At 38.0% G+C, this 22,086-nt stretch overlaps 1 long non-coding RNA gene across 1 annotated transcript; it reads left to right on the top strand.

Moving 5' to 3' along the window:
• Positions 1–2,082: 2,082 nt before the first annotated feature.
• On the top strand, positions 2,083–4,570 carry LOC134478087 (uncharacterized). The gene is made up of 2 exons (XR_010050466.1): positions 2,083–4,039; positions 4,375–4,570. It is a non-coding gene; the product is annotated as an uncharacterized LOC134478087 (long non-coding RNA).
• The last annotated feature ends 17,516 nt before the right edge of the window (positions 4,571–22,086 follow it).

Here is a 22,086-nt window from a genome sequence, read left to right as displayed (position 1 = left end):
AGTTGACCTTAGCTAAAGAGATACCACCATAACGCTGCAAAACAAATAGCGAATTTGCCGAACCAATCATATCTCTTCATGCCTCCTTTATAACATGAAATTAAACACCAAAAGTGGTGGTGACTTATACTTGAGACTTTCGCATTCCATCCTCCTGTATACTACCCCCAGTCACCCCATAGATACACAATGTGGTATTTTAACTCCCTTCACCCAAAAGCTATTACCATGAATTATTGTTGATGACAGCAATTCCAAGTAGAAAATCTAGCCCGTGACTTGGAAAAAAATACCTTCAGTAACGGGCAGTTTTACCAGAATGGTGAAGAAGCGTTTTCCTCTTCTTAGCTCCCACACTTATTGTAAACAAGTATTTTCATATTTGCTAAACTGATGGAAACAAGGATCCATGCATAAGATACTTCCCTCAAAGGGAGAAACTTGGAGAACAAAATAATTATGTTGTGCCTTGATGGATGTGTTCTGGAGTTCTATGTCTATGAATAATACATTTTTCATCAAAATCAATGGACACCAAGCAATATTGTCTCTTTACTGGAAGTTCTGAGGTGACCAAATTCTTCCCGTTTTACTTCGTTGTTTGCTGTGTGTGGATATAGTACATCAATTATATTTGTAAAATTTTTAGTTTTATCGGACACAAACAACTGTAATTACATAAAAGTGTGATTATCACTGTTTTTCAAGAGTACTCGATCACAGGAGCGACCTCTTGTGTTCAAAGAGGGGATTAGATACTTTTCTGTCAAAATTGGACTCATTTTGACCTTTGTATATTCTATTAGGTCAAAAATTATATCCTTCCAAACAGCAGTGATGTGAATTCCTGGTTTGAGCTTCTTTACTGACAAGAGGCAAATAAGACTGAGTAGTTATTTAGGGTAGTACTGATCACTTCAGTCCAACCCCCCCCCCATACTTTACAGTGTCTGAATACAACAGGGATGCTGAAATTTAATAAATTCCTCCTGAGTCTATGACGTCTACCCACATGCTCTTGTACACCTTCCAAAATGCAGTGGTTACCCCAAACCTCCTGGGGAGCTCTTATGCCTAAGTTTTCCTGTGCTGTTTCTTTCTTTCGCTGCTTTAATTAAAATTTAAAAACTCTAAGTCAAACTTAATGGTAGATGCAAACTCCTCGACAAACATCATGAAATCAAGCCACTTTCTACAAATCTAAATAGATTTTAATTGTAATTGAAATGTACAGTGAAAATTGTTTATTCCTTAAAACCTCTGGCAGATAGAAATGAATTTTCAGTTGGTTCTTTGAGGATTTATGTATGGTGAAAAGCCTTTTTCATTCCTATGTAAGCAAGATTGGGAGAAAGAGAGGGTCTGTGATTAGCTTTCCTTGAGATATGTTTGGGAATTTATTTCCAGGGAGGCCATGCACTGTGCTGAGCCCACCCTGAGACTGGGTTTGAGAGTAAAAAAATTAGGCTGCCAGTTTCAATGAATAAGGTATTCAGATGGGAAAAAATATGTGTAACAGAAGGATTTATGTTTTCTGATCTCCACAATATGTAATTTGGAGGTCAAAATAAAACAAAAAAATTTATTCAACTCTGAAAATAGATGTTCAGTATATTGTATCTAGGTTCCGTTTCTCCATTTTGCTTTTTCCATGAAGTCTCTAATCATGTAGAATAAGGCTATATAAGCCATTGGTGTCTTTAATCATGTCCAAGGGTCAGACAAAATTGTATGTGATTAAAGGGAGTCAGGATTAACTATTTATGTGCCACCGGGAATGGGATGTGGGTGTTAGCACTAATTTGCCTTTCTTCCAGTTGGTCCTTTATTGAAGATGGATCAAGTGAATTTGTTCAAATTTCAGAGAAAAAGAGTGTCTGGTCATGTACCACTGGGTATGAAGTGATTACTTTCTTTCCTTTTTACTTAAAAAAATATGGCACCAAGCTATGATAATAAAGGTAGTTGTTAACAATAACAAACCTTTGTTTGTGATTATTTTATTGCCTAAGACTCCTGCTGGGAATGTGGTTTTGTTGAGTGTCGAGTGCTTTATTAACCAGTTGAAACAATCCGGATGAATTAGCAAGAATTTTCCTCTACAATCAGAGCTTTTTAGCCAGCACTTTCGAGTTCAGGTAGTCATTTGTGTCTGTCATCAGCGTTCCTGGTATTCTCTACTGGGAGACAGGCTGTCCCTGAAGGCAGCAGTCTGCTGCTCGCTTCTCAGCCGAGATAGAACAGCGCGCTCCCGGCAGCGGCGAAGCCACAAACTCCAGGTCAGTTCGGATCATGCCAGGTCCCGCAGCTGAGCGCGGGTAGGAGTTTGGTCCAGTCCAGCCACGACAGAAATTTGCACCTCCCTTTCCAGTGGTGCTTTTGGAAGTGTTTATTAGGATTTCTCAAAATCGGCTGAAACCTTTGTCAAAGGAAACTGCCTTCCCACTCTCTTTGAACTCCTAGACCTAAATGATTAGGAACGGTGGAGTTGAGCTGAATTCTAGTGGAGCCCAGGTAGCGCAGTGTGCTGACTAAGCACAGAGTCCTGCATCTGGCAAAGCGTTCATTAAATGTATTGGGGTTTTGTGGAGGTCGTTGGAGTCTTAGAGGCGAAGCTTTTTCTCTCCTAGGTCCTGAGCGGTTTGGCTGCAGTGTTTCACGTCAGTACTGAATCTTGCAAAACACCCACAGGTCCGCCCGAGCGCTAGGGAAACCCAAAGCACGTTAACTCAGGGTAGCTGATCAAATTAATCAAAACTAGCTGATCGGCATTTCTTAACAAGGAAAAAAAAAAAGGCACGTGGAGACCCTTTCTCACACTGCAGTCCTATCCAACAGGCTGCACTGAATTTACAGCCAAAGGGTTGTTTCTCTCCGGCTGGAGGTTTGCCGAGGACGAGGGGGAGGGTAAGGGAAGGTACCTTAGAGGAGGTCAAGAGGGAGAGGAGGAGCAGAAAATTACCAGCCCAGCCGCAAGGGAGTTGGGAGCCGGAAATCTACCTACCGGGATGCCTCAAATAACCTCCCTTTATATCTCAGAATCAGCGTCCCTCAACAAAAAAAACGGCCTCTCAGGGTGGCCTGGGCTGGAGTACCAGGGTGGGCTGCGGAGGTGATGTCAAGTTACAGCTACTTTCCAAGAATTAAACTGGCTGCCCCACCGAGTTGGGTCGCGTTGGGGTGGCTGGGAAGTGCGTGGATGTGGGCTGTTTTTAAAAGGATGGGAGGGACTCTTTAGTGGTATCTACCAGTAGATTCTGAGTACATGCAGTTTCGGGGCTGGAGCAGAACTTTCCAAGACCCAGTAAAAACCTGCTTAGTTCAGGAGATAGGATTTGGGGAACAACGTTGAAAGTCGCTGTCTGCAGCCACTCGCTACATGGAGGTGAACAAGCGAGCTTGTGAACTGCAGCCCCGTGTGCGTGGAGAATTTTCTGTGCCTCCAAATCCAGGCTGTTAGAACTCTCTTGGCGACATCACGTGAAGAGAAGAATTCACTCTACCTCTCCCCATGAAAAACACCAACGGAGAAGGGAAAGAGGACCAGAGAGAAGGCCCTTTCTGAAAGAAGGTCCCTTGATCACCTCGCCTGGGTTATTAACTTGCTCCTGAAAGGGTCAACAACGCCTTCCCTGTGCGAGGGTCCAAGATCAATCACGCTGCCCCAGGTGGCCTCTTGTTGAAGCCTCAGAACTCTGCTTCTGCGGCCCTTCTCAGCCTCAGACGTCCTGCGATAAAGGTCTTTGCAAACTGCCCACCCACCCGCCCGCGTTCAAGCACACATAAGTCTAGAAATTTAACCCAGTCTGGGAAAGGCCGAGCGATGAGCTAAACAAAGAGCCCCTCCCGTAGGCCTCCTCCCTTCCCAATTGCCTATTTGCCAACTTTCTCACTGGACACATCCTGACCTCAAAGTTCTGAGCGCAAAGGTATTTTCATTCCAGTCCTGGAGACACAGGTGGAAAAATCGAACAGAATGCATCTCTGCTCTAATTCTGCTAGAGAACCAGCGTCTCACGGACTTCTCTCCCTTCCCATGGTGAGCACAGCCCCTGATAGGCCGCACTGAGTTTCCTAATGTAAATCTGCTTGCTACCCACGTCGGGACTGGGTGGCCTTGGTCGAGCTTTGGTGGGTCGGAGTAGGACCTCAAAGCGGAGGTGAATCCTGTTAGGAGTCACTGGAAACAGAAGCTCATTATGTATGGGGCGAGGGAGTTCCTGTGTCACGGGGCTGTTAACAGGGAGTCTTCCCGCTTCCAAAAGGCAAAAAGTGGGAGAAGAAAGGGTGAGCTCATCAGTGCAACCCGTTCCGGCAGGGTTAGCTTTAAAATCTTAAATCGGCCCCCATGACGTTCATATCCCGGTCTCCCAGTCTTCCCCGCAGAGGAAGACCTGCAGAAATGAATGCATCAAAACACTTCTTCAGACAGCCGGATCACCTTCTCTCCCATCTGTCAGAGGCCGAGCTTTCCGCTGAGTAACTGCGTTTCAGAAAAGTGAGGACAGCGTTTCCTCTGCGTTTGTCATGGTGGCAACCTCCAGAAATGATTAAAGGTTATTGTACAAAATGTTTTATTTTTCTTTCTTGAACAGTACCTTAATGCTGAATGCCCTCCCCCCACGTAGGCGCCCCAGTGTATTAGTTGGCCTTTTTCAGGTTTATTTCCTTCACTTTATGGTGCAAATGTTTAATTAGAAAACAAGAGAGAGCCCCCCACAGCGCAGATGCTCTCCTGTGCTCTGCTGTCAGGGCGGGACTCTGGCAGGCTGATTAGCCAGAGGGGCGGGCTCCTTTGTTGATTTAAAGAGTTTACTAGGCAAGAAGTAATTATCTTGTTGTCTTTTCTCAATTGTCTATCATTGACTGATACCTGGTACGCATTTATGGTTCGATCCAAAACTGAAAAACAAAAAATTTTAACTTAAAAAGATAATAAAGGTAACCAAAATCTATTTAAAATTTAACTGGCTTTATCACACTCTAGTACAGGAAAGGTATCTAAAGTATATAGCGTATCATTTATTATAATTACCAGGCAATTATATGCTAATGATAGTACCATTTTAAGATTACAAGAGAATTCCATAAAGAAAAAAATGGAAACACTATTGCTAATATGCATAAAATTCTCCTTCCAAAAAGAAATAATTGGCAGACTTAAAATGATATTCAAGGATGCTTTCATGAAGAAAGTAGAGCAAAATCTGAAACATCATGAACTAAAAATTCTATGAATTTGTTCCGGACCTAGACTATTACCAGTAAATGCTATCAGAATATATGTTTCTGTTTTGTACACTGTCTTTCAATGTGCATAAAACATACATCTTCAAGTTTGCATTTAAGTTTGTATGTTACTACTTTTTGTGAAATATATAATCACACCACATCAACAAGAAGTAGAACCTGAAAAAGTCCTAGATAATGCTTAAGGAATAATTGTGATTTAACAATATTGCATGATCTTTATTTAAATGTAAATGTTACTATAGTACAGTTAATACAACTCTAGATAATATAATAGCTTCATGATTTATAAGAAATCAATATAAAGTGAAGTACTTCTATAGTTTCTGGTTAAAGGCATATTATCAAAATATAGGAATGTAATAAGATTTATTTATGTAACAAATATGTAGCTGTTATCAGATAGTTCAGTCAAGTTATAAAAACACTAAGCTGTAATTTGATGCATAGTTTAATAGACTATATAGCTAAGATGATGTTTTCCCCTCAAGAATCCCTTGCTTCTCCCCAGAAACAGGAAAATCCCTGCACCTTAATCTGTAATGCTAAGTCAGAAATCATGTGATTACTCATAACTAGTCAGCCTGACTTTCACTTAAATATCAGGACTCAAATTATTTTTTGGTCTCACTCTGGAGTGACATACATACAATGTACCATTTCATCTTGGCCAGGTCTTAGGATTTATTGTACACTCTCCTTCTTATGAGCTACACAAACCATTAGTGATGAGAACCACTATATATAGCACGTAGCTTTAGATTCTCATTTGATGTATAAGAAAAGGTATAAAGCGTATCTTTTAGGCCATTACATTGTGTTTCTTCCAGTCCTGAAATGTTGACTTAGCTGTCCCAAATGTCACATGATGTGCCCTTGCATAGCCTTCCCTCCGAACCATAGCAGATCTGCTGATGTGAGTTTGGATGTCCTATACTTGGGCAAATATATTTTAGACCATGCCAGCGATGAGGATGACACATGAGTACAGCGCACATAGTGGAAGAAAACGTAAGTGGATGGAATATAGAACATTTAAATGTGATGACAGGAAAAGAATTAAGTGCAGTAACTTTATTAGCCATCAAAAATCAGGATGAAAGTAGGTGTGAGCTAAGATGAGCAAAGTACTCACTTTTAAGAAGAAAAAGAGAAAGCTTATTGCGGAAAAGAAAACATCAGTTAAATGTCAAGAGGGACAAAAGAAAGGAATGAGGCATGATGACCCAGTTCATTCTTCTAGAACATGTGTTTAAAAACAAAACTCGAATGTGAGACAAGTAATAGATGAAATTTAGGGAAAAGTGGAATTTATAGTTATTTTAATCTGGCATTAAAAACTTTAAAAATAATGAAATTTAAGAAAAGGATAGTTGGTAGACAAAAATTATTTGGGAATAATTTAAAAAATTTTATTGAATTATATTAGAATCTTTACTGAAGACAGATTCATTATTGGCACAGTGCATCAACATACAAAATACCAATTAGAAGCACTAGCCATGCTGTAACATGGAGTCTTGTGCTATTTCACGCAACTGGGTAGATGTAACATTAGGATTTAGAACTCAAGAGAGAGCACCAAGCTTGAGAAGAATTTTTGAAATGTTTTCAAAGTTTTCCAGAGTTTTGGTTAGTCCTGAAAATTGGATTATATCAGAAAGCCTAATTCAAATATTTGTCAGTTCCCACTTCAACTGCAAGAGAAAGGGGAAGGTGTGGTGAAAACACAGCTCATGCTCCAATTTATGCAAAGCAACTTGAAGAGCTGCCAGCAACCTTGTTGTTATGTTAGCATTCTAACCGGGCTTCACATTCTCTTAGAAGAGCTCCTCTGATGTGAGAAGAATGTGAGCCAAAAGCTTGAGGGAGCATTTCTTGACATGCACCTACACACTTGGGAAGTTAGTTTGGGTGTCCACAGTGATGGAAAGGTCAAATACAGTTGTTCTCATAAAAGCCACTCTAGAGGTCACAGGGTCAGAGTGTTTGTGCCTGTGCACAAACCAAAAGGCCCACGGAAGCCTGATAGGAGGCAGCAGTGCCTCATAAAAGGGGAGAGGCAGCCAGAATCCCACATCTGAACTATGGCTGTTATGGAGAAGAAATATGAGACTGATAACATCCACAGCGACAGCCGTAGGAAGCAGTAGTCACAGAGGAAGATGGGTTGGGGAATTAATCACGGTAAGATCCTAAGCAAACGAGTCAACAGATTCTACCAAGCATGAAATCTCTGCTTACAAGTTTCACAAAATACACTATTTGAAGTACAAATTGATTGGCCAAGGCCAGGTTGATCTTAATACTGACAGAAGGAACTGCTGAGAGTATCCCATGGCAGATGGGAAACACCAAAAGGCTTTTTAATGTTAGAAGTGAAAAAGAAAAATAATTCGTGGTTCACCGGTAGAAACACTCCTGATAACATGTATTAATCAAAATTGCATTCCCCGTAGGTACTCTGGACATTCACTTTGTGGTAGTATCAGTATAGCAGCATTGTTGTTTGCTCTTAGCCTGGGGCTCTCTGGGAGTTCACTTCTCCCCTTTGTGTTCCTAGATTTTGCGTTTTGCCTCATTTTATAATCTCTCATTAAGAATTTGTTTAAGCATAACATGTGATAGGCCACTCTTTGGAAGGCTGAATATGCAGCCATTAAGTTCTGTGGCTGAGAGAGCTGTAGGCTGTGCCCTGATTGAAATGGTCCTCCCTGCAGCATCTTTCAAGATACCTGAAATATTCCTGGGAAAGACTTACTGCTTTGACATTCACTGGGACTTGCAAGTTTTGAGAAGTTTTTCTTGGTTTTGTTTTGTTGGTTTCAATCCAGATGCCAAAGCTTGATATTTTTTCCTGTTTACTCTGTTGTACTATAATGAAGTACATCTGTAAAAAGGGAAAAAAAGAAGAGGAAAGAATCTAAGCATGTTGGTATAACTCCATAATCTCAACTGTCTGGGAAGTTGAGGCAAGAGGATTGCAAGTTCCAAACCAGCCTGGGCAATTTAGCATTTATTGAGCCTTTGTCTCAAAATAAAACCTGAAAAAGGGTTGAAGGGTGTAGCTTGGTTCATGGTCTTGCATTGGATTCCCAGTACCCCTCCCCCCACACAGAGAGAAAAAAACAGAGGAAAAGGCAAAAGGAGTCAGAAGTATCAGAGATGACAGGCCAAAAAAATCAATGACATGAAATGGACTATTACTCAGCAATTAAAAGGAAAGAACTGTTGACCCATGTTATAATGTGGATGTGCTTCTAAATAATATTCTAGTGAAATAAGCTAGATTAAGAACTACTTCTACTGGTATTCTAGGATGTACAGATTAATGTGTGACAAATAGTGTCAGGAACATCAATGGTAGCTCAGGATGGTCAGAGAATAAAAAGATCTTGAGAAAACTTTTGGAGGTGAGAGATGTATTTCTTACTTTAACCTTATGGTAGTTTCATGAGTATTTGCATTTGTCAAAATTACTAAAATGTATTTTTTAGATATGTGAAGTTGGTTGTATGTCAATTGCTCTTCAATAGCTATTAAAATAGACCTCAAGAAACTGTAACTTGTGTTGCTTTACTATTTATTATTATTGATAGTATTATTATTATATAATTTTCAAAATGAAATGATGAGAAAAGAACAAATACACTGCATTGTATGCAGTGAAACAAAATGTTTAAGGAGAGAGAGAAGGAATTTACCTCAATCTAATTGGTTGTTTGGTCAGTAATATTAACCTGTATTTACTGCTGTTTCAAATTTTTAATTTTAAGTGTTTTCCTTTCCTGTTGTATATTACTGATCTCAAGGCATGCTTTCAAGATCTCTTCCTTATTATCTTGCTTCCCTGAAAATAATGTTAACAATCTTTAGCGCTCTCTCTCTCTTTCTTCTCCTTCATCTCCTTCTCCTTCTCCTTTTCCTCCTTCTCCTTCTTCTTTCTTCTTTTTTCTTTCTTCTTTCTTCTTCTTTCTTCTTCCCCCCCTCTCAGCAGTGCAGAATAAACACAGGGCCTACACATTGACTTACATTCCCAGCCTCCACCCCCTCTTTTTTGTCTTTTTGAGACACAGTTCACTTTTTAGCCCACACTAGCCTGGAACTTGCAGGGATCCTCCTGCCTCCCAAATGCTAGGAGGGTACACCACCACCTCCACCCACCAACAGGTCCTTTTTTATGTTTTATTTTGATATAGGATCTTGCTAAATAGCCCATACTGAGCTTGGATTTGTAATCCTCCTGCCTCAGTCTCTCAGAATGTTGGGATTACAAGTGCGCACATTTGTGAGTGATTCTTTTTAGTGAGCAACCACCCTCTGGTAAGATTTGGTGTAGTTCTTAATGGCCAGCTCTCTCAAAATTTAAAATAAAGTATTTTTATGGTGAGAGTTCACATCATTGATCCATTACTGTGAACTACTACTGGTTATCTGCAGATCTTTGTGGATTATTGAATGGTTCTTGAGGCCAATTATTAGAGTTCTACTGCCTTTCTATGTTCCTGTCCAGATATAGACCAGAGATATTCACCTGAATATATTTTTCACTGCATGTTCTCTGGGCTCAGCATGTCCTGGAGTCTGATTTGTCTAGTCCTATGGGCTGTTCACCCAACACTTACCCTGTCCCAGGGCTTTCCAGGCAGGTTAACCTTCCTCCACTTTTTGATATTTGTGAACACGTCCTTTGTTCCTCTGTATCCCACTCATTCCTCAGAAATTTAAATTGTAAGCTGATGTAACATCTGATCTTTAACCATGTTGGCTTCTTAAAAACTGCTCAGTGGCACACTCACTTCTCTGTGATGCATAGAGAAGGGGAAAGGGGAACAAATGTGATGGATTTAAGATTTATTTTACTCCATGCCTTGGATTTGGGCTTTACACATCACTAAGCAGGGAAAGGAACTGGTCAGTGTGTTTGTGGCTCATAGCTGAAGTCTTCCTGCATGGCCACACATGTGCCCAGCAGGTGAGCAGCAGCTTCCTTAAAAACAGAGATGGAGATGGGATTCTTGGGGGCAGGAAGAATGGAGCAAGATGAAGAGTATTAGTACTGATTAGAACCCTTCCTTCATTCTCAGCTCAGAGGCACACATCTGGCCTAGATTCCAGCCTACTGCTGCTGTTTGCTATAAGCATACTACTTGGAGTTCTTTTTCTATCAGAAAATATTTAAAACAAAAATAAGACAAGGAAAGACATATGCAAAGAGGTATTTTCTGTGTTTTCCCACTGTCTATGAAACAAATTGCCATGTTCCTGCCAGATGCCTATACCCCTGCCATCCTTCTTCCTTACTAGCAGAGTCCTATTTAGCTATCTGCTATATTCCCAATTCAAACATTATTCTAGCCTGCCTTACAGTTAGGGGTGATTAATAAGGTATGTGTAGAGACTGCTATGTGCATCTTCTGGGAAAACTAATTAAAAGGACTAGACAACCAACACAAATCTCTTTTGCTTCTTTTCCTTTAATTTCTTGGTTGAAACCTTGGCATTATAGCTGGAGTCCCATCAGCCATCTCGTCGCTTGAGGTAACATCAAAAATGGAAGCCAGGCACAGTGCGTATTGCCTGGATTATTGATCAGTTTCTATAGCTATCGTACCACCTCTCCATTGTTGTTTTATCTTTTGTTTCATCACAAATTATAACTGTGTCAGCTTAAAAATTCATACAGCAGCTCAGTTTCCTCAGGTCGGAAGTCTGCACACAGGTTGGGGTTTGCCCAAAGGTATCACCAAGGTGTCAGCCAAACTGCATTCTCATTAGGAGACTTCACTAGGGGAACAGTTAGCTTCTGAACTCAGATGGTTGGAAGAATTACTATTCTTCAGTTATACCACTAATATCTCCCTTTACTTGCTAGCTGGTGGCCAGGGACTACTGTAGGCAACGAATTCAGGACCTTACTCGGTGGCCTGTATCCAAGTGCACAGCATGGCTGCTAACATTTTAATAGAAAAAGAATCCTCTATCTTCAGGAACTTCTCACCTTTTTCATGGGATTCCAGCTGATGAATCATGTAGTATAACCCAAAATAATCCTCCCTTTTATTAACTCAAAAATTAACTAATTTATGGCCTTAAATGCATCTGGTAACACAAAACCATACAGTTGTAATTTTTTTTTAAAGAAGACCTTTCTTTAAATACCCCAACCTCTTGTCACTCACTAAGGTTAGATACTATTAGCTGCTCTCTGTTGTATTTCTGATCCTTTTTGTGGTTTTACATATATACCTGCTGTATGAGTATATCTTATATTTGTAATGAAACCCATACTTATATACCTATAATATATGGATCGATATTTATTATAAATTGAGTGATAATATTCTGGTAAAGGTTGTACATACATTAGTACTTTCCAGCCAAGGACAAGGAATTTACTGGTAGTTGAATAAGTTGAGTTTATTGCTTATTACAAAAGTAAAACCACAGACTCTAGAGAACTGTAGTGTCTTAGCCACAGATTGTGAGAATCTATAGCATTTGTGCTTTATTTGGGTGGTTTGTGGGAGAAATCAAACGAATGGGGGTTTTGAAAATCAGGATTGGATGTCTTCAGGAGGTAGGGATAATTGTATGGTTGAATGTCTTAATACATCTTTTTTAAGGAGAAAAGACTAAGATGACAAAGCTATATTGCTAAAGAAACAGCCATCCCCTCAGTCAGCTGAGAAAGAGATCTGATACATGCATAATGGCCTTCTTTTTGTCTTTTTTTAAATTATTTTTTCAGAGTCACAGAGTTACACTATCTCTTGTTTAAGTTTGGTGAGAATGTTTTGTCCCACAAAAATATAACAAGCCCTCCTTGTGAGACAGTACTGAGGACTGGCTGTGAGTGTGAGACCAGTCCCCATATTTCAGGGATTGCTTTTCTTCTCCTCCCAAATATCTCTCTGATGAGAGAAAAAGAAAGATACAAATGAAGTATTAGAGCACTTAGCTCTGGGAATAAAGGAATTATAGACCCTCTCTATACAAAAGATTCACATATTGAGAACATAATGTATTGCGTAATTCCAAATTTATTAAACCTATTTCAATTTTTTAAAATGCCCTGTATAATATGTACATGTTCATATGTATGAAACACATGTCCTATGTTCCAATAGGACATTTTCAGTGCTTTTATATACACACATGAAACCACAAAACAAATATTCTATGCTGCCATCATACAACATACATGTCCATATGTATATAAACACATAATGCAGACATATGAAACACATTTTATATATTATTCTATATATGTATATGTTTTTAAAAGAGATAACATCATGAACTCACATCCTAGAGCAGCATAGTTATAACTTCTAGGATTTATCATGATTGTCTTTGTTTCAAAATTGTATAAAATAAACAACTAGCTGCTGCTGCTAATATCAACACTTTCTAAAAATACATTGAGTACGTTTTGTCCTTCTAAATATTTATCTTTAAAATAATCTCAATAAGCTATATTTTGGAAATCTTTTTGGGTGGGCAAATAAATATTTCCAATTTTTCTAACGTTTACAGAGATTCTCTCTGTAACTAGTAAACTAAATGTTCTCAGTTCAAAATATATGTAGTCTATAATGATTTTTCTCTCTAAAACTGAAGGAAAAGAGATTCCATTTGAACAACAAATCTTGATTTTTTTATGTATTGGGGAAAGAATCCCTTTCCAAATTCATTCTGAAATTCCCACTGGAAAATATGTACTTCTAATATTTCTAGTCTTTCAAGTTAGTTTTATAAATCTTGTCTATAAAGTAATCATAGAGTTATCTGAAAGAGAATGCTGGTTGCTTGTCTAAGTTGGTTAAGATAACTTGTGATTTCTTTGGAAAAAAAAGTCAGAAAATACAGACAGAATTGTCTCTGTATTGAATTTCAGCATTCAGAAGAAGTAGTTGCCCACAAATTTTCCCACTTAATATGATTCAAAAAGGTGTTATGTAAGCATGACAGTGCAACTTCTTTCCTCTCTACAACTCCTGGAAAGATGCCATAGAACATGCAGTTCATGCAAAGTCCTCAGTTGAGATGAGCAAGCAGTTAATATTGATCAGGCTAGTGGCAAAAGGAAACCAAATTCATTATTCAGTTTTCCGGTCCTTTTCCTTAGAAAATCAGGTATTCTAGCTAATTCCTCTTAGTCTGTAATCTGAAAGGCTGCTTCATATCCAGGTTACATGGTGAATCAAAAGAAAAGGAATGGTTAATAGATCTTCCTCTTGAGAAGGCAAAACAGTTAAGTTGGTAATTAGCATTCCTTGTTTCTTAAATTGTCCTCTTTTGCTGTCAGGTACTGTGGCCAGGATTCTTTAGAGCCCTGCTGAGACAGCCTGCCAAACTCTTATTTCATGATGAGTAGAGATTGGATGCTGACTAAGCTAACGTGCCAACATGAGGATTGGACTAACCTGCAGTGGAATGAGTTCTTCCAGCCATCATGTATCCATTCTAGGTTTTCTTCCCACTTTTGTTTGGCCAAGGAGATTCAATCACTGCTCTCAAACGGCGTCTTTAATGAGCCAAAGAGGTTTCATGCCAGCTTAAATTCATTTCCTTGTGTCTTCATATACCAAAACAAAAAAAGAATTGTGCAGGGGCTTCCAATTTCATTAAAGCAGAGGTAAAGTGTACATTCCTAAAACAGATAAAGTATTAGTCTTAGTTGGAAGACATAGATGAGACATTTATATGTGATTTTTTTTCCTATTACTGGAGTATATTTCTTTATCATAAACAGTACCCAGTGGGTCTTCTACATCCATGGATTCTACCAACTGCAGATAGAAAATATTTGGGAAAAATAGCATGAATATTTAACATACATACACTTTTGTCTTGTCATTATTTCCTAAATAGTACATTATAACATCTATTTGCATAGGATTTGCATTGTTTGAAGTTTATTAGTAATATAGAGATAATATGGGTAGATTTGTGTAGATTATGTGTAAATATTCTATCATTTTATGTAAGAGAGTTGAGTATGGAAGGATTGTAATATTATGGATAAAGGGAGTCCTGGGGGCAACCCCCATGGATACAAAGTGGCCAAGTGTGTTTTAATGTACATGGTTGGGTTAGGAATGTAGCTCAGTGGTAGAACACTTCTCTAGCATGCGTGAGTCCCTGAATTTTATCACCTGCGCAGCATCAAAAACCAAAAACCAAAAGATTTATGCTTCATGTGAAAAAAAGATAAATGATGAGAAAATAACTTGTAAATATCATGCAAATTGGTTCTATAGGCAGTATGGTTACAGGAAGAAGAATAGCATTATTATCATTATTTTTACTATTACTGTTATTATGATTGGTGGTAGAGATAGTAACAGCTTTAGGAAGGAAACATGCATTTAATTATTTAATTTGTAGTTAATATGATGACTTCTACCTTTACGTAAATACATAGATATGTTATTTAAAGATGCTAGAGAAATAATATGATAATCATGCAAATAAATACTACTGTGAGCATATTTATTAATATTGTACATATATTTTGTATTACTCACCATGTATTTAATAAAATTTTGCATTCTAATTTAGACTCTACACAAATTATAATACAGTATACATAAGTTAAAAAGAAGTTAAACCTTATATCAAAGACAGGTCAATTATCATACATATTAATTAGGGATCTATCTTTAGTTGTCTTACAAATTATAAATTATTTATTATAATATTATGTGAAAATATTAAATTGTGTTGGAAATACAAATATTCATCCCTATTTGTGCACTTCAAGCACATTATGTTCATCCATAAAAAAGGCATCTCAGAGTGTTCAACTAAAGACAAGTGCAGACAACATGAACATAAATCTTTCCTCACTTTAATATCCTTCTGGAGATAGAAACCTATTTTATGGCTAAATTCAAGTGCTAAAATTATAATCTTAATGTACATGTTTAATTTGTTTTGTATTTTCACAATCCTTTGATTTGAGGTATTTTTATTATGCATTATCTAGATAGTGAAGCCTGTTCTTTTATCTTTGTTTCAGTGAGAATGTAAAACTAAAATTGTGTTTCTGTGTGACTCTGGAATTTCCCAGAGCAGTAATGTGACTTGAGTAATCCACTGCTCTCTCTTTTCCATTATGACATTCATCTATGAGTAAAATGTGAAAAGGCAGTAAAGTTAAGAATTGAGGTAGAAAAAAGATAAGCAAAAATTTCTCAAATTATGTGAGAAATCTTGAGCTGTTTTGGGGGAACCTTGGTTTTACTTCCCAGCATCTTTTATCATGGTCCTAGGGAGCATAAATTCATTTGTAGGGTTTGATTTTGTTATAGAGAATTTCATAATTTGTATAAAATAGAGTTATCAACTATTTTGAGAACACTGGTGGAGATTTTTAAGAATTGTCATATATTATTATTTTACCTAACTAACCTAATTCAATAAACTAAACACTTGCGATTTAAATGCATAGCAAAAGAAATGTCCTGCTACTGGCGATTTTGACCCAGATCTTACTTGGGCATATATAAGTTGAACTCTCCACATACACAGTTTCAAAAGAGTCAGGTACAAAATAACAAGCAATGTGGATATTTATTTTCATATGAAAGCATATATTTCAAAGACTGACTAAATCTTTTTAATCAACCTAAATATTTGGTTTCACATTGATTCAGTTTCTAAAGCAGCCTAGTAATTGTTATAGTGAATCACAACAGTATAAATGTGTTCCTTCCTGAAGGGCACATACACTTTTAAAAGAAAATTCTACCTGCCATTCATTTATTGCTACAGTAACCTGTTCTGTCTCTGTGGTCCATTTTCCATGGCTGTGACAAGATTCCTGTTGTAAATAAACTAAAAGAGGGAAGGTGTGTTCTGGCTCATGGTTTTGAGGTTGCAGGCTGTTGTAGTCAGGGGTTGTACACAGAGAACAACTAGGATTAGGACATGGAGTTTATAATATATTTATAATGGTCACCGGAAATTAACACAGGAAAATGCAGGAAATCTATCCGCAACACCAAAGACATAGATTATTTAGTCAAGAGCCTAAACCCCACGGCAATGTCCCACATGAGTCCAGATAAAAACCCAGAGCTCAGGACAATGCCTCCCACGAGTCCAACTAGAGGCCCAGAGCCCACAAGAAGAACTCAAACAGTCTCTTTTACGGATCCGTGCCAGGAAGACCCAAGGGTCAGTGGTGAAGCCAGAAAGTCTATGCCAGCAGGATGAAGGAGCTATGCTGGTGGGATGAGGGTTCTACACTGGAGCCGAGAAGTCACACTCATAACAAAAAGTGGGGCTATCCTGAAAGGCACCACAGCTGTCAGCGACACAGAGGCCCCAAGCTCCTCCAACAACAAGCACTGTCGGGTACATGCCAGGAAGCAGTGTGACAAATTTATCCTGGAGACCAAGCAGCACACATCTTCCTCTCCAGAGCCAGGAAGCAATGCTCGATGTGAGGACCAAAGCTTCTCCAGGAGAACCAACAGCTCAGACAGCAACTCGTAGGAGAACCCACAAAGCCTCCTTAACACCTCAACCCTCAACACCTCCCTTCTTCTCCACCTATGTATCCTGGCAACTTTCCTCAGGTGGAGCATCTTCGCTCAATGCCATGCTGATGTAATCCAGCTGGCGTTATGTTGACCACCAGTTCTTAATCTATAACATAGGCCATGGCTGGTCGACTCCATAGTAGTGTAGTCTATCTGGGTCTATAGCAGTGCCAAACACTGGAGGAAAAGGGAGCGGCAAGGACAGAGATAATCCTCAAGGTCACACATCCAAATCTACTTCCTTCATACAAGCCCACCTTCTCTTTCCATTTCCTCCTAATAATATCATAAAATTAGCATTAAAACCCTCATGATCCAATAGCTCCTGTTGGCCCCACTCCTATAGGGTCAAACCCTCAATATGTTCATCTTGGGCTACACTTCAGATTGCAACTATAACAATCTGATTGACTTTCACATGGCAGCAAATTTTACAACTTCATAAAATGTTCATCTTTTCTGCCTTTGCTAATTAGAAAAATGACTAAAACATATTGTTTTGGTTTTGGTAGGTATTTTAAAAACATTAACCATCACATCTACCTTTTTCATTAAATGAGGAAGCTTTTATTTTTCTGAAGTAGCAGCAGCTACACTGTAATTCAATTTTTTATTTTTTATTTTATTTTGGTACCGGTGATTGAACTCATGATCCCTGGTATCAAAGCACTTGCCAGGCAAGCACTTGTGCCACTAAGCTAAACCCCTTCCCTGTAACTCAATTTTAAAGATAAATCAAATCTTGAAGTACAGAATGACCATTGTACTATCTTAACCTGTTTTAGGTTTGGTGCTCCTTTTAGAGTTCCTCTAGGGAATTTTACAACACATCTATTTGAGTCCTTAATAAATAGTTGCATAAATAAACAGTAAAGGTTCTCTATATGGAATCAGTGAGTGGCTCCATACAGTGTGCACCATTGTAAATTTTAACTAGAGAATTATTAAAGAAGAAATTCAAGGTGGCATAGGTTGGGCCCCGAGGACCAGAGGGATAGTGAAGCACCTCAACTGAGCAGGGGTGGGAAGTTGTCACTACTCCTCAGCCTGGGAGTTGTGAATGCTGTCATGAGTACACCTGTAGAGAGTCACCACGACTAACAAATCTAATACGGCCTTGAAAGTCATAAAGGAACAAACTCCCTCGCCTCTTTCTTCCATCCTTCCCATTGCCTGCTAGTGCCTCCCATTCACTGATCTCAAGTGGAACAAGAGCTTCTCCTCCTATGGTACAGACTGAAGCCAGAAAAGGATGGGAAAGTACAGCTGGGAATCAGAGGGAAAAACCTGGAATACATGTGGCTTTAGAATTGTATTTCTATTATAGCAAATAATCACACATTTAGTGGTCAGAAGTCCTAACTTAAAGTTGTTGGCTGGACCAAGTTCCTTTTGGAAGCTAAGAGGAAGAACTACAACTAAAGCTTTGCCTTTTTCAGCTTCCAGAGTCAACAGACATCCTTGGCACCCGATAGTCTCCCCCTAATCACTCTAATCTGCTTCTACCATCACATGCTGCCTCTCATTGTGATTACATTGGGTCCGCCTCTGTAATCCAGGATAATCTCTTCATTTAAAGATCCTTATCTTAACCCCATACATTGCAAGGCCTGGTAGTACATTCACAAGTTCTGGGGATTAGCAAGTAGATATCTTTAGGGAGCAACTTTCCTGTCTATAGGCCACAGATCCGAACTAGCTATGAATATGAAAGACATTGATGTCTCTAGTTACAGATTAAAACCACAAACTATGTCTATACATTGTGTTGCTAATAAGGGATTGCTTTTTGTAATTTAAAAACTATTTTCTTTTCCTGAAAAGTGGAAACAGTCTAATAAATGTTCCATTTAATTTTAACATTTTTCTATATATTTAGTACTTTACATTTTGAACGTCTTCTAAATTTTCAGCTTCCCAAGTTACCTGCTACATCTCATGGGAAGAATATTATGACATTTTTCATAAATAAGCTGAAGTGAAAAAACACCAACAGTGGAGATTTATTTTGTTAGTATGATTTTCTAATAATTCCCATGTATTTTTGCATAATATTTCTATAAGGAAGCTGTCACTATTCATTGTATTTGGAAAATGCTGAAACAGAAACATGAGCTAAATAATTTGCCTTCGATAATATAACGAATAGTAGATATGTTGGTTATCATTTTCCATTTGACTCTCTAGATCATCTCTGCAGTCTTCTTTGCTCTGCTGTCAGAGCGCTGAACTATTCAAATTGTATCATCCATCCCCAGGGGCCTTAGTTTCAATCAGTGGGACAAAAGGGCAGGACTTTAAGGGTGAAAGAAGCGGAGTTATTTTTCCCTATTCTACTGATGCTCTCTCTTCCTGCCCTGCTTTGCTATATACATTTTTCTTCCCTGTGCAGCTGTATGGCTGGTGGGTGCTCATTCCACCCTCCCAAAGTTTAGTTAGTACCATATTTCATGAGTCCTTGGGGGTAGGGATGGCTTCCCATTTTCCTAGTACCTGGATTCTTTATGACCCCTTGTCTCTTCTCAGTTCTCCTGAGTCTCTACCTATAATGCTTTCATTAAATTCTTTCCAGTCAAACTGTTCTGAATGTGCCATCTCTTTTTCTCTTTTTTGGAAATCAACTGCAATTTGGTTACAGAGTTATGTTTGACTTCAGAACCTGGATCATTTCAGTATGCTATCCTTTTTTTTTTCTTACATGAGAAAAATAAAGGTTGGATTTAATTTATTTTCAACTTTTTTTTATTAATATATACTTGCAGTGCATATGATCACATTCCCTTTGGAAAGTTGTACACAACACACTCAATTTTTTTTGTTCCCTTCCCTTCTTTTCCCTCCATCTTTAGGTTCCCTTTCCATTTGCAGAAGATCTACTTCCCTAGTTCCTATTATCTCTCTCTTTTTTAATTTTGGTCTTTATTTTGTATTTTAGATTTTTCATATTGGAGAAACCATGTGATACTTAAGCTTGTGTGTCTGATTAATTTTACTTTGTATTATTCAACATAGTATTTTTAATAAAAATGCACTACCCAAAGATGAATTTTTAACTTGAAACAAATTAGGTGTAATTAGTGGATTACTTGTGTTTAGCTACTATTAAAAAAAGACCAATTCATTGAATTGAGACTGTTTTTTAATTTTCAAATGTGGATATGGCATTTTATAGATTGTATATAGTGGGTATATTCTGTAATAAATTTATCTCAAAATAAAAGTCCAGTTTACATTTGTTATTATTCAGCAGACAACATTCCTAGCATTTTAATTCTCATGCTCCAGTGTCATGCTTTACAGGGAGTTTGGATTTGATTCATCAATATGAGAAAGAAAATATGCCCATCGGTTGTCTCTTTGAGAAGGGAATTCCTACATCCTACAATGTACAATACGCTTTTTTTTTTTCTCTTACACATTTCTTTTCATCACTTTCTAGGTGCTGCTGATGTCTGTTTCCCTGACAACAAGGCAAGATGAACACTGAGAGGATACAGAATATGTGTCACTTACAGAACATGTTAGGTGTACTCACAAAGTGGGTTGTAGTTGTTCAGAAGAAGCATATCAGAGCAACCAGGCTTCTTTCAAGAGCAAAGATGCCACTGAGGGAACATATACATGATCCTAACGTGACTTTGGAATCATAAAAATCCTTAGATTATTTTCATAGTCACCTGGAAACTATATGTATGTTGATCTGTTCTATTTATTTTATGGCTGATAACTTAAATAGTGCCCATATAGAATCTATATGAAGAACATAATTAACCAATACATTCCTTTTCCTGATCAGGACAGATAACAGAATTCGAGGCATGATCTTGCTGAAACTGAAACACTGGGAAGGCTTTTGTCATATAAATAAATTATATATATGATACAATCTTTGCCTGTAATTATAAACTATGGATAGCAAGTCTTTATGACTTTAATTCAGTTCAGTATCAATGTATTTTTATATTTAGGAATTTTTTTTCAAGTGCATGTATCTATATTCCCATTAAGAAAATGGGTATTAGTCCAGATAAAATATACTTTTCTATCAATGGAACAAATGATGATATAACTAAGAATACAGCATAAAGGTAATTTCCTTTAAAGATAATAGAGTTTATGTCTGCTTTAGCCACTAAAAACTGTTTTGGCTTAGCCTGTTGTTTTTCTAGAAATTTGAGGTTCACTGTTAAGTTGTGTTTTAGCACTTGCTCTGTTTTTCTGATATAGGTATTTACTGCTGTAAATTGCCCTTTTAGTATTGCTTTCATTGTGTTCCATAAGTTCTGGCATGTTGTATTGTCATTATCATTTAACTGTAGAACTGTCTAGTTTCTTCTTTAATTTCCTCTGTAACCCATTTGTCGTTGAGGAGGATGGTAATTTCCATGTTTGTGAAGTTCTTTTTTTTCTTTTTTTTTTTTCTTCTTTGAGACAGAGTCTCGCTATGCAGTTCAGGCTGGCCTTGAGCTCACTTTGTAGCCCAAGCTGGTCTTGATCTCGAAACATTCCGCCTGACTCAGACTCCTGAGTGCTGGTATTACAGGCCCAGCTGTTTGTGAAGTTCTTATGGTTTCTTTTGCCATTGATTTCCAATTTCATCACATAATAGTTTGATAATATTCATGAGATAATTTCAATTCCTTTGCATTTACTTAAGCATGTTCTATGAGATAGTATGTGGTCTATTTTGGAGAATGTCCCATGTGTAGTTGAGAAGAATGTCTATTCTGATGTTGTGACATGGAGCGCATTCCACATACACCTACTAAGTCCATTTGTTCAAAAGTTTGGCTTGGTTCTAATATTTCATTTTTTCTTTCTTTGTTTCTTTTTCTTTTTTCTTTTTCTTTTTTTTTTTTTTTTTTTTTTGGTCTTGTTATGCACTTCAGGCTGGCCTTGGTCTCAGTTTGAAACCCAGGGTGGTCTCGAACTTGCAATGATCCTCATGCCTCAGAGCCTCCCGAGTGCTGGGATTACAGGAGTGCAACACCATGCTCAGGTGGTTCTAATATTTTATTGCTGATTTTTTGTCTAGTTGATCTGTCTTTTTCTAACAGTGGGGTATTGAGATCTCCCAGTATGATTGTATTAGTGCTTATTTGATTTTTTAAAATGATTTTTGAGACAAGGTCTTGTTATGCAGTTCAGGTTAGCTATGTGCTCACTTTGTAGCCCAGGCTGTTCTCAAACTTGGAATGATCCTCCAACCTCAGCCTCCCAAGTTCTAGTGCTTATTTGATTTTTTACATCCATTAATTTTTGTTTTATTTAGTTGAGTGCC

The sequence above is a fragment of the Cavia porcellus genome, unplaced genomic scaffold, assembly GCF_034190915.1.
Source record: "Cavia porcellus strain 051 isolate PalLab524CR breed Dunkin Hartley unplaced genomic scaffold, mCavPor4.1 scaffold_11, whole genome shotgun sequence".
In the NCBI taxonomy this organism is placed as follows: domain Eukaryota; kingdom Metazoa; phylum Chordata; class Mammalia; order Rodentia; family Caviidae; genus Cavia; species Cavia porcellus.
This window is presented reverse-complemented; position numbering and strand designations above follow the sequence as displayed.